This window comes from Nomascus leucogenys, chromosome 14, assembly GCF_006542625.1.
Source record: "Nomascus leucogenys isolate Asia chromosome 14, Asia_NLE_v1, whole genome shotgun sequence".
NCBI classification, from domain to species: Eukaryota; Metazoa; Chordata; class Mammalia; order Primates; family Hylobatidae; genus Nomascus; species Nomascus leucogenys.
Genome location: NC_044394.1, coordinates 92,285,384 through 92,294,564, shown reverse-complemented (window position 1 = coordinate 92,294,564; position 9,181 = coordinate 92,285,384). Strand labels below are relative to the sequence as shown.

Below are 9,181 nucleotides of genomic sequence, written 5' to 3'. Positions count from 1 at the left end.
CTCACTGCAAGCTCCGCCTCCCGGGTTCATGCCATTCTCCTGCCTCAGCCTCCCGAGTAGCTGGGACTACAGGTGCCCTCCACCACACCCAGCTAATTTTTTGTATTTTCAGTAGAGACGGGGTTTCACCGTGTTAGCCAGGATGGTCTCGATCTCCTGACCTTGTGATCCACTCACCTCGGCCTCTCAAAGTGCTGGGATTACAGGCTTGAGCCACCGCGCCCGGTGAATTTTTTGTATTTTTAGTAGAGATGGGGTTTCATCGTGTTAGCCAGCATGGTCTCGATCTTCTGACCTCATGATCTGCCCACCTCAGCCTCCCAAAGTACTGGGATTATAGGTGTGAGCCACCACATCCGGCCAGTGTATTATTTTATTTCACAATTGTGGAGCTCAAGACAAAGTACTGTATCATAACAGAAATTAAAAACACTAATGGTCAAAACCATGAAGGAAAAGAATCATCATAACTAAAAAAATATGGAGAATGAAAATGACGATACAGACATTATGAGAGAACACACCAAACAGAAAGCAAAGACGCAGAAGGAAGCTGAAGGTCACAGACAGGAAAACCACAGCTGGTCCAGTCAGCAGGACACACACTGGGCTGGCCGCAGACACACCCACGAATTTGTTGATTTCAGTACCACGATGTCTCATTACACCTGTTATGACAAGCAGTAATTCCACCCAACACTTTTTAGTGAAAGATTTATTGTTCAAGATTCCAATCCCACAACTTCTACTAATCAACTAAAACACATCAGACAAAACAGATGCTTCTCAAAACATTTTGAAACAACTTTTTTTTGGAGACAGAGTCTCGCTGTGTCATCCAGGCTGGAGTACAATGGCGCCATCTCCGCTCACTGAAGCTCTGCCTCCCGGGTTCAAGCGATTCTCCTGCCTCAGCCTCCCGATAGCTGGGATTACAGGCACACACCACCACGCCCGGCTAATTTTTGTATTTTTAGTAGAGACGGGGTTTCACCACGTTGGCCAGGCTGATCTCGATCTCTTGACCTTGTGATCCACCCGCCTCGGCCTCCCAAAGTGCTGGGATTACAGGCGTGGGCTACCGCGCCCAGCCCCATCAGTGAGTATCTTGAGAACCCTCAAAAATCACAGGAAGCATTTGTTGACCTGAGTCACACAGAAATCACGAACAGAATGTACGTGGTGTCATTAGTGAAGAAGAGTGAATAGTAAACATGGAAGTCAGCCTGCGTTTCTCCTGAAATCACAACGATGGAAAGCTAGTATTAAGCCGCTCTGGGCCGGGCGGGGTTGCTCGCACCTGCACTCCCAGCGCGTAGGAGGCCGAGGCCGGAGGATCCACTGAGCTCAGGAGTTCGAGACCAGCGTGAGCAACAGTGTGAGACACACCCCCCCCCCACCCCCAATCCTCTACCAAAAACAAAGGAAAAACGCCACGGGGAAGACGCGTGGAATTCCGGGCCAGTCCCTGCGCGGGGCACTTGAAATGCCTGAAATCCTTCCCCTCATACAGGAGAGGTCGGGCCAGATCTGACAGCAACCCTCAAAGTGTCTAGAGCGTTGCTAAAGAGAATACACAGTGAACAGAAGCTTTTCTAAATGCCCCATAATAACAAGCACATTTTCATCCACCCGGGGAAAGGAAAGAAGGCCCTTTCTATTCTCTCCTAAGAGCAGTACCTTCAATCATTGCCGCGTCAAGCGGCAGAGCCTGCAGCCCGCACTTTAGGGCACCGCGTTCGTTTCAGGCGGGACTGGGGAGTTCTCCGAGCGCGGGGAGTGTGGGCGCCGCCCGTTCCCCGCCAACCACATTCGAATACCCAGTGTCTCACTGGGTTTCCTAAGGAGAGGCGCGGGCTGCTCAGCTCTCGCGTGCTCGGACCCAGCCCCACGTCCCGAGCGCCAAGGGAGGGCGGCTGGGGCTGGGGTGGGAGGGAGGTCGGCGGGGGCCGGGGTGTGAGGGAGGTCGGCGGGGGCCGGGGTGTGAGGGAGGCCGGCGGGGCCGGGGGTGTGAGGGAGGCCGGCGGGGCCGGGGGTGTGAGGGAGGCCGGCGGGATCGAGGTGTGAGGGGCGGGATCGGGGTGTGAGGGAGGCCGGCGGGATCGGGGTTGAGGGGCGGGATCGGGGTGTGAGGGAGGCCGGCGGGATCGGGGTGTGAGGGAGGCCGGCGGGGATCGGGGTGTGAGGGAGGCCGGCGGGGATCGGGGTGTGAGGGAGGCCGGCGGGATCGGGGTGTGAGGGGCGGGATCGAGGTGTGAGGGAGGCCGGCGGGGATCGGGGTGTGAGGGAGGCCGGCGGGGCCGGGGTGTGAGGGGCGGGATCGGGGTGTGAGGGAGGCCGGCGGGGATCGGGGTGTGAGGGAGGCCGGCGGGATCGGGGTGTGAGGGAGGCCGGCGGGATCGGGGTGTGAGGGAGGCCGGCGGGATCGGGGTGTGAGGGGCGGGATCGAGGTGTGAGGGAGGCCGGCGGGGCCGGGGTGTGAGGGAGGCCGGCGGGATCGGGGTGTGAGGGAGGCCGGCGGGATCGGGGTGTGAGGGGCGGGATCGAGGTGTGAGGGAGGCCGGCGGGATCGGGTGTGAGGGAGGCCGGCGGGATCGGGGTGTGAGGGAGGCCGGCGGGATCGGGGTGTGAGGGAGGCCGGCGGGATCGGGGTGTGAGGGGCGGGATCGGGGTGTGAGGGAGGCCGGCGGGATCGGGGTGTGAGGGAGGTCTCCCGCCCCGCCGCGCTATGGACAGCTCGCGCCTCCTGCTGCGCATGCTCGGACTGCGCGCCCCCGTGAGGGCCGGGGCTGCGCGCGAAGGCGTCTCCGGGCACTTGACAGGCCACCCACGTGACCTCCCACGTGACGGCCGGCGGCTCCCGCGGAGGGGCAAGAGCGGTCAAGGAGCGGGGCCCTCGCCTCCGCCTTCAGAGGCGCCAGCTCCGTACGCAAACCCGGGGGGAAGCGGGTGGGGGCCTGAGGCGGCGCCTGCGATGCCGCAGCTTCGTAGTCGGGCTTCCGCGCCGGGGATCGGCACGAGTAAACGCTTCTGGCGCGCGCGGCTGGCGCCCGCCCGACGGACGCTCGGGCATCCCGGGTAGAAGTCGTGGGCGCATCTGCCAGGAGCGTGGGAAAGATGCTGGTGCCGACCTCCCCCTCTAAGGCTGTGTGGAGGAGGACGCCCGATGCCCCTCTTTTGGGCCAGCTGCCTCCGGAGGGCGAGCAGCTGAGAGGAAAATCGGTTTCCCACCTGCACGGGCCCATCACCTGTTGCTGCCACCGTGGGCGGGCGGGCGTTGGGCAGGGGCAGCGACAGTGGGTTCCTGCAGGGACGCAGATCCGACCAGGTCCAGCCTCAGGGTCTTTCCCAGCCTGGCTCCTGTGCCTTCCACAGGAGAAGGATGAGTGAGGCCACCTGTCAGCAGGTGCGTGCTCCCCCACCCCACTAGTATTGCGATGTGTGGTTGGTCGCTAAAACATTTTAGCAGGAGCCCTTGCCCGGGCAGGCTTGACGAAGAAAGAAGCCTGGGCGTGCCCTCCTTCCGTGTTCTCATGACCATTTTGGTCCAGGGCCATAAAACAAGCATCACTAAGGTGGCTGGAGAGTCTGGCCGGCATGTTTAGATTGCCTCGTACATCCAGAAGAGTGGGGACCATCTCTTCAAATTCTGGGCCTGTTCCAAGAAATCCATCCACATAACCTCATCAGCAAGCCTTTGACACCAACCCTCCAATTTGGTTTTGAGCCTAGCGGCTTGGCCAAGCCCTGGGACAGTTCTGAGCTGCTCAGAAGATTCCCGCTGTCTTCTCCCAGTCGACACCTTTTCACCTCTGTGCCTGTACCCATGTGCTTGGGTTTGTAAGACTCGCACAACACCCATTAGACTACGGAGGTGAAGGTTTGCAGTACAGGCCTGTGGGTGCAGCACAGGGAGCCTCACCCCATCAGCAGCCCCCAGTCTGGAGGTTCTGGGCCCAGGGCTGCACCCTGTGCCCTGCCAGGTGCCAGCAACATCACGGAGCTCCCTGGCTGCAGGCTCTGCCTCAGCCTCCCCTCCCTCCAGTGCTCTTGGCAACGTGGCCATACATGTAGGGCCACAACTGCTTCCTGTAGTGCTTCTGCCTTTCTTACCTGAGGCTACCTGGAAGGCAGAGGGCAAGACAGCTAAGGGGCTGCAGCCAATGTGAGGCACTGGCAAGGAGATTGGAGAGTGGAGGAGAGAGAGGCTTGGGTATTCCCCAGCTCTTTCTCTGCCTGGCCAAGGGTCGATGGCTCCTCTCAGGAGAGCCATGCCTCCTGTTTGGTGGCCCATCCCATTAGCTCCAGCTCTCATAGGGTCCGGGCTCCTAGCAAGGATGCACCCTGCACTTAGGGCTCAGGCCTCGGTGCTGACCGTGGCTTGTGTCGAGATGCTCCTCACAGACAGTTCATTAGACTAGCTGCAGCTGTCTCCCTTGAGTGTTCTGGCTCGTACTTTCAGCTGGATCCCAGGAGTTTCAGTCTTTTTTTGTTTTTTTGAGACCGGAGTCTGGCTCTGTTGCCCAGGCTGGAGCGCAGTGGCATGATCTTTGCTCTCTGCTTCCTGGGCTCAAGCGATCCTCCCACCTCAGCCTACTGAGTAGCTGGGACTACAGGCCTTGGCTGCCAAACCCTGGCTATTTTTTTTTTATTTTTTTATTTTTTGTAGAGGCCCGGGGGAGGGGGGGGTCTCCCTGTGTTGCCCAGGCTGGTCTCAAACTCCTGAGCTCAAGTGAACCTCCTGCCTCAGCCTCCCAGAGTGCTGGGATTACAGCGTGAGCCACCATGCCCAGCCAACCTTTTTTTTTTTTTTTTCTTTTTTCGAGACAGAGTTTCACTTGTCGCCCAGGCTGGAGTGCAGTGGCGTGATCTCGGCTCACTGCAACCTCCACTTCCTGGGTTCAAGCAATTCTGCCTCAGCCTCCCGAGTAGCTGGGATTACAGGCATGCACCACCATGCCCGGCTAATTTTGTATTTTTAGTAGAGACAGGGTTTCTCCATGTTGGTTAGGCTGGTCTCGAACTCCCGACCTCAGGTGATCTGCCTGCCTTGGCCTCCCGAAGTGCTGGGATTACAGGCGTGAACCACCGTGCCCGGCCTCCAGCCAACATTTTAACAGCAGAAAAGGATATGAATTCAGAGAGTTTTATCTATAAGAAGTTGAGAGAGGAGGAGTAGGCTTATAATTGAGCATGTGCCTTGCCCAGCCAGTCCTCTGTTGGCCCCTCTTGGCCAGTAGAGGTCGCCGCCTGCAGGGAGATGACTCGTGTGGTCATGGTATGACTCAGGCTCCCACCTCATAGCCAGCAGAGTGGCGCAGCGGAAGCGTGCTGGGCCCATAACCCAGAGGTCGATGGATCGAAACCATCCTCTGCTAGGGGCTACCTTTTTCTTCCCTGACTGGGCAGCCTGTGGCTCCTAATTCCTCTCCAGGCCCCAGTAACGTCCCTGTTTGTGTCAAGGCACGGATGATGGGTAACAGCAGCAATCTGAGTTCAAATCTTGATGTGAGCCTACCTTGCCTCATAGCTTGGTCCCAGAAAGGGTGGCAGTTGTGGGCTCATTGCCCTCTGCATTCCCTGGCTTGGGCAAAATGCCTCCCTGGGAGCAGGGAAGGGGTTTTGTGCTCCTCAGTCCTCTTCTCTGTGTGTCCACCTGGCCCGGGACCCCTCATCAGTACCTGCTCGTGGCTTAGAGAACAGGGTCTGGCACAGGACATGCATCCTTTGTCTGCAGCATTTTTGAGGCTTTGAAACCTCCCTGGCCACACTTAGGTCTGCTCCTCCCTGCGGCCAAAGGTGCCTGCAGAGGCTGGCATTCTTCTCTCTGTCTGGCTGCCAGGGAGCCTCCTGCCATCAACTGACTCACCAGAGACCCCTCCAGGTAAGGAACCCAGCAAGTGTTTTCCTGCCAAAAGGGTCTGGCTGGATCCCCATCCTCTCTTCCCTTCCTCTCCTGAGGGAGTGGGCTCAGGGGTTCCTGCCTTTTCTTTCCCTTTCAATGTTTTCTCTCTTTCTCTCTCTTTTTGGCTAAAAGATCAAGGCCAGGTGCAGTGACTCACACCTGTAACCCCAGCACTTTGGGAGGCCAAGGCAGGTGGACTGCTTGAGGTCAGGAGTTGGAGACCAGCCTGGGCAACATGGTGAAACCGTCTCTATGAAAATACACAGAAATATTAGCCAGCCGTGGTGGCGGGCGCCTGTAGTCCCAGCTACTCGGAGTGCGGGAGGATCTCTTGAGCCTGGTGGGTCGAAGCTGTAGTGAGCTGGCATTCTCGCTCCACTGACATCAGGAGCTGGAGAAGCCGGGCGCGGTGGCTCACGCTTGTAATCCCAGCACTTTGGGAGGCCGAGGCGGGCGGATCACGAGGTCAGGAGATCGAGACCACAGTGAAACCCCGTCTCTACTAAAAATACAAAAAAAAAATTAGCCGGGCGTGGTGGCGGGCGCCTGTAGTCCCAGCTACTCGGAGAGGCTGAGGCAGGAGAATGGCGTGAACCCGGGAGGCGGAGCTTGCAGTGAGCCGAGATCGCGCCACTGCACTCCAGCCTGGGCGACAGAGCGAGACTCCGTCTCAAAAAAAAAAAAAAAAAAAGAAGCTGGAGGTGAGAACCTCCCTCCAACAGGAGAGAAATGCAGCCGCAGTACTCACTCCCTGTACATCCCAGCACCAGGCCCCGGCATCCCACGTGGACACACAGTGCCCATGAGGATGGCACTGACATCCCAGAGTGCCAGTGCTGCCGCCTGGCTGTGTCCAGACTGGCTCACGGACAGAATCCTCAGGTACCATAGCCCAGGACACTGGGCCTGGAGTGGGGAAGGAGTGCCAGCTGCTACATGGTCTTTCCGTAACAGGGCAAAAACGAGTGGGGAAATCACAGGACACACACCCTGATGGTGGCTAAAGCCGAAGACATAGGAACAGAAGGATTCCGCCAAGATCCACGCGAGACAAAGGCTTACCGGCAGGTGAAGAGAGGAGGTGAAGTGCTACTTAACTTACCAGGACAGCTAGCTGGTGCAGAGGCACACCCAGCACACACCTCAGATGAGGGCCACATTGCTGCTCAGACCATGGCATCTGACAGCGGTCCTGTGTCCTGGCTTGATGCAAGGTCTGCCCAATTCCAACTAGGATATTGGGTGGCAAATGCAGCCAAGCCTGCACTTCTCTGCCCCTCTCTGAGGCCCTCTGTGTGGCTGGGCACAGTTAGGATGAGATGCCCAGAGTTAGCAAAACAGACGCTGACGCCGCTGTGCCACCCAGAGCAGAAGGCTAACCCGCCACAAAGAGCTGGCAGAGTTATGAAAAGTAAGGTTGGAGGTTTTTTTAACTGTAACTTTTACACTTTAAGAAAGCGTTCAAGGCTATGATTAACATAAATCAGCTCCCTCCCTCCTTCCCCCCTTCCCCCTCCTCCCCCCTTCCTTTCTTCCTTTCTTCTCTCTCTCTCTCTCTCTTTCTTTCTTTCTTCTTCCCTCCGTGGCCCAGGCTGGAATCTAGTCGACTCGCTGCACACTCCCCACCTCCGGCTCCCATGATTCTCTTGCCCCGGCCTGCGGGCTGCCCGTGATTGCCGGCGCGCGCTACCACCCCTCCCTGGTTTTTCTCCTTTGGCTGGAGGCACGGTTTCGCCATGTCAGCCAGGCTGGTCTCCAGCTCCTGACCTCGAATGGTCTGCCCGCCTCGGCCTCCCCAGGTGCTGGGACTGCAGACGGAGGCTCACTCACTCAGTGCTCGGTGTTGCCCGGGCTGGAGTGCGGTGGCGTGGTCTTGGCTCGCTGCAGCCTCTGCCTCCCAGCCGCCTGCCTTGGCCTCCCAGGGTGCTGGGATTGCAGCCTCTGCCCGGCCGCCGCCCCGTCTGGGAGGTGCGGAGCGTCTCTGCCCGGCCGCCCATCGTCTGGGAAGTGAGGAGCGCCTCTGCCCGGCCGCCCCGTCTGGGAAGTGAGGGGCGTCTCTGCCTGGCCGCCTCGTCTGGGAAGTGAGGAGCGCCTCTGCCCGGCCGCCCCGTCTGGGAAATGAGGAGTGTCTCTGCCCGGCCGCCCCATCTGGGATGTGGGGAGCGCCTCTGCCCGGCTCGCCGTCTGGGAGGTCTACCACGGAGGCCAGAAGCAATGTGGGGGCTGGACGTGGTGGCTCACGCCTGTAGTCCCAGCACTCTGGGAGGCCGAGGCGGGTTGATCACTTGGGGCTAGGAGTTCGAGACCAGCCTGGCCAACATGGCAAAACATATGAAAAATACAACAGACAAACCAACCAACCAACCCAGCAACAACAAAACAGGTCTATCCTGGAGTCATACTCTAATTTTTTCTATTTTCCTCCCTTTCTGATCCTTTATCCCACTTTCTTTTTCTTCCTCTTCCTTCTCCTTCTTCGTCAGAGGATTGAGTTATTATCATTGATCCATACAAAGTCCCTCTCTCATTTATTTTCTTTAATTCCCACCCACCATTTCTATTCCCCGTCTTCCCATGTGCAACCTTCCTAATATGTTTGATACGCATCTTTTTGTTTGTATGTATTTTTAGAAAATGTTTGTTTTGTGTGCAAAAAAAATTAATAAAAAAAGAAAACAAACAAACAAAAAAACATAAATCAAAGGACAGTAATACTATGAGTCACTATATTTGCAATACATCCAAACAGTCGGGTGGGAGTGTCTGGAATCTGGTGACGGGCTCACCGGGTCAGGCCCATGGTTGGCAGCCACTGCTCCCGCTCCAGTCCCGCCTCCCAATTCCACTGCCACTCGTCCACACTCACCATGCAGACGCCGTGTCTGTCACTCTGCCTTGCCAGGTTTTCCTTCTTATTCTAATCAAATTTCAAACCAGGCTGGTGCGGTGGCTCACCCCTGTAATCCCAGCACTTTGGGAGGCTGAGGGGAGAGGATCACTTGAGCCCAGGAGCTCGAGACCAGCCTGGGCAACATGGCAAAACCCTGTTTCCACAGAAAGTACAAAAAATTAGCTGAGAGTAGTGGCGCATGCCTGCAGTCCTAGCTACTCAGGAGGCTGAAGTGGGAGGACTGATTGAGTCTGAGGTTGAGTCTGCAGTAAGCCATGATGGTGCCACTGGACTCCAACCTGGGTGACAGGGCCAGACCCTGTCTTGGGAAAAAAAAAAAAAAAGTCCATGTCAGGACATAAACATCGATTTTATACTTTAACCAC

The 9,181-nt window shown here is 57.5% G+C and overlaps 1 non-coding gene across 1 annotated transcript; it reads left to right on the top strand.

Moving 5' to 3' along the window:
- The first annotated feature begins 5,306 nt into the window (after positions 1-5,306).
- Positions 5,307-5,378, top strand: TRNAM-CAU. Its single transcript has one exon. It is a non-coding gene; the product is annotated as a tRNA-Met (tRNA).
- Positions 5,379-9,181: the final 3,803 nt, after the last annotated feature.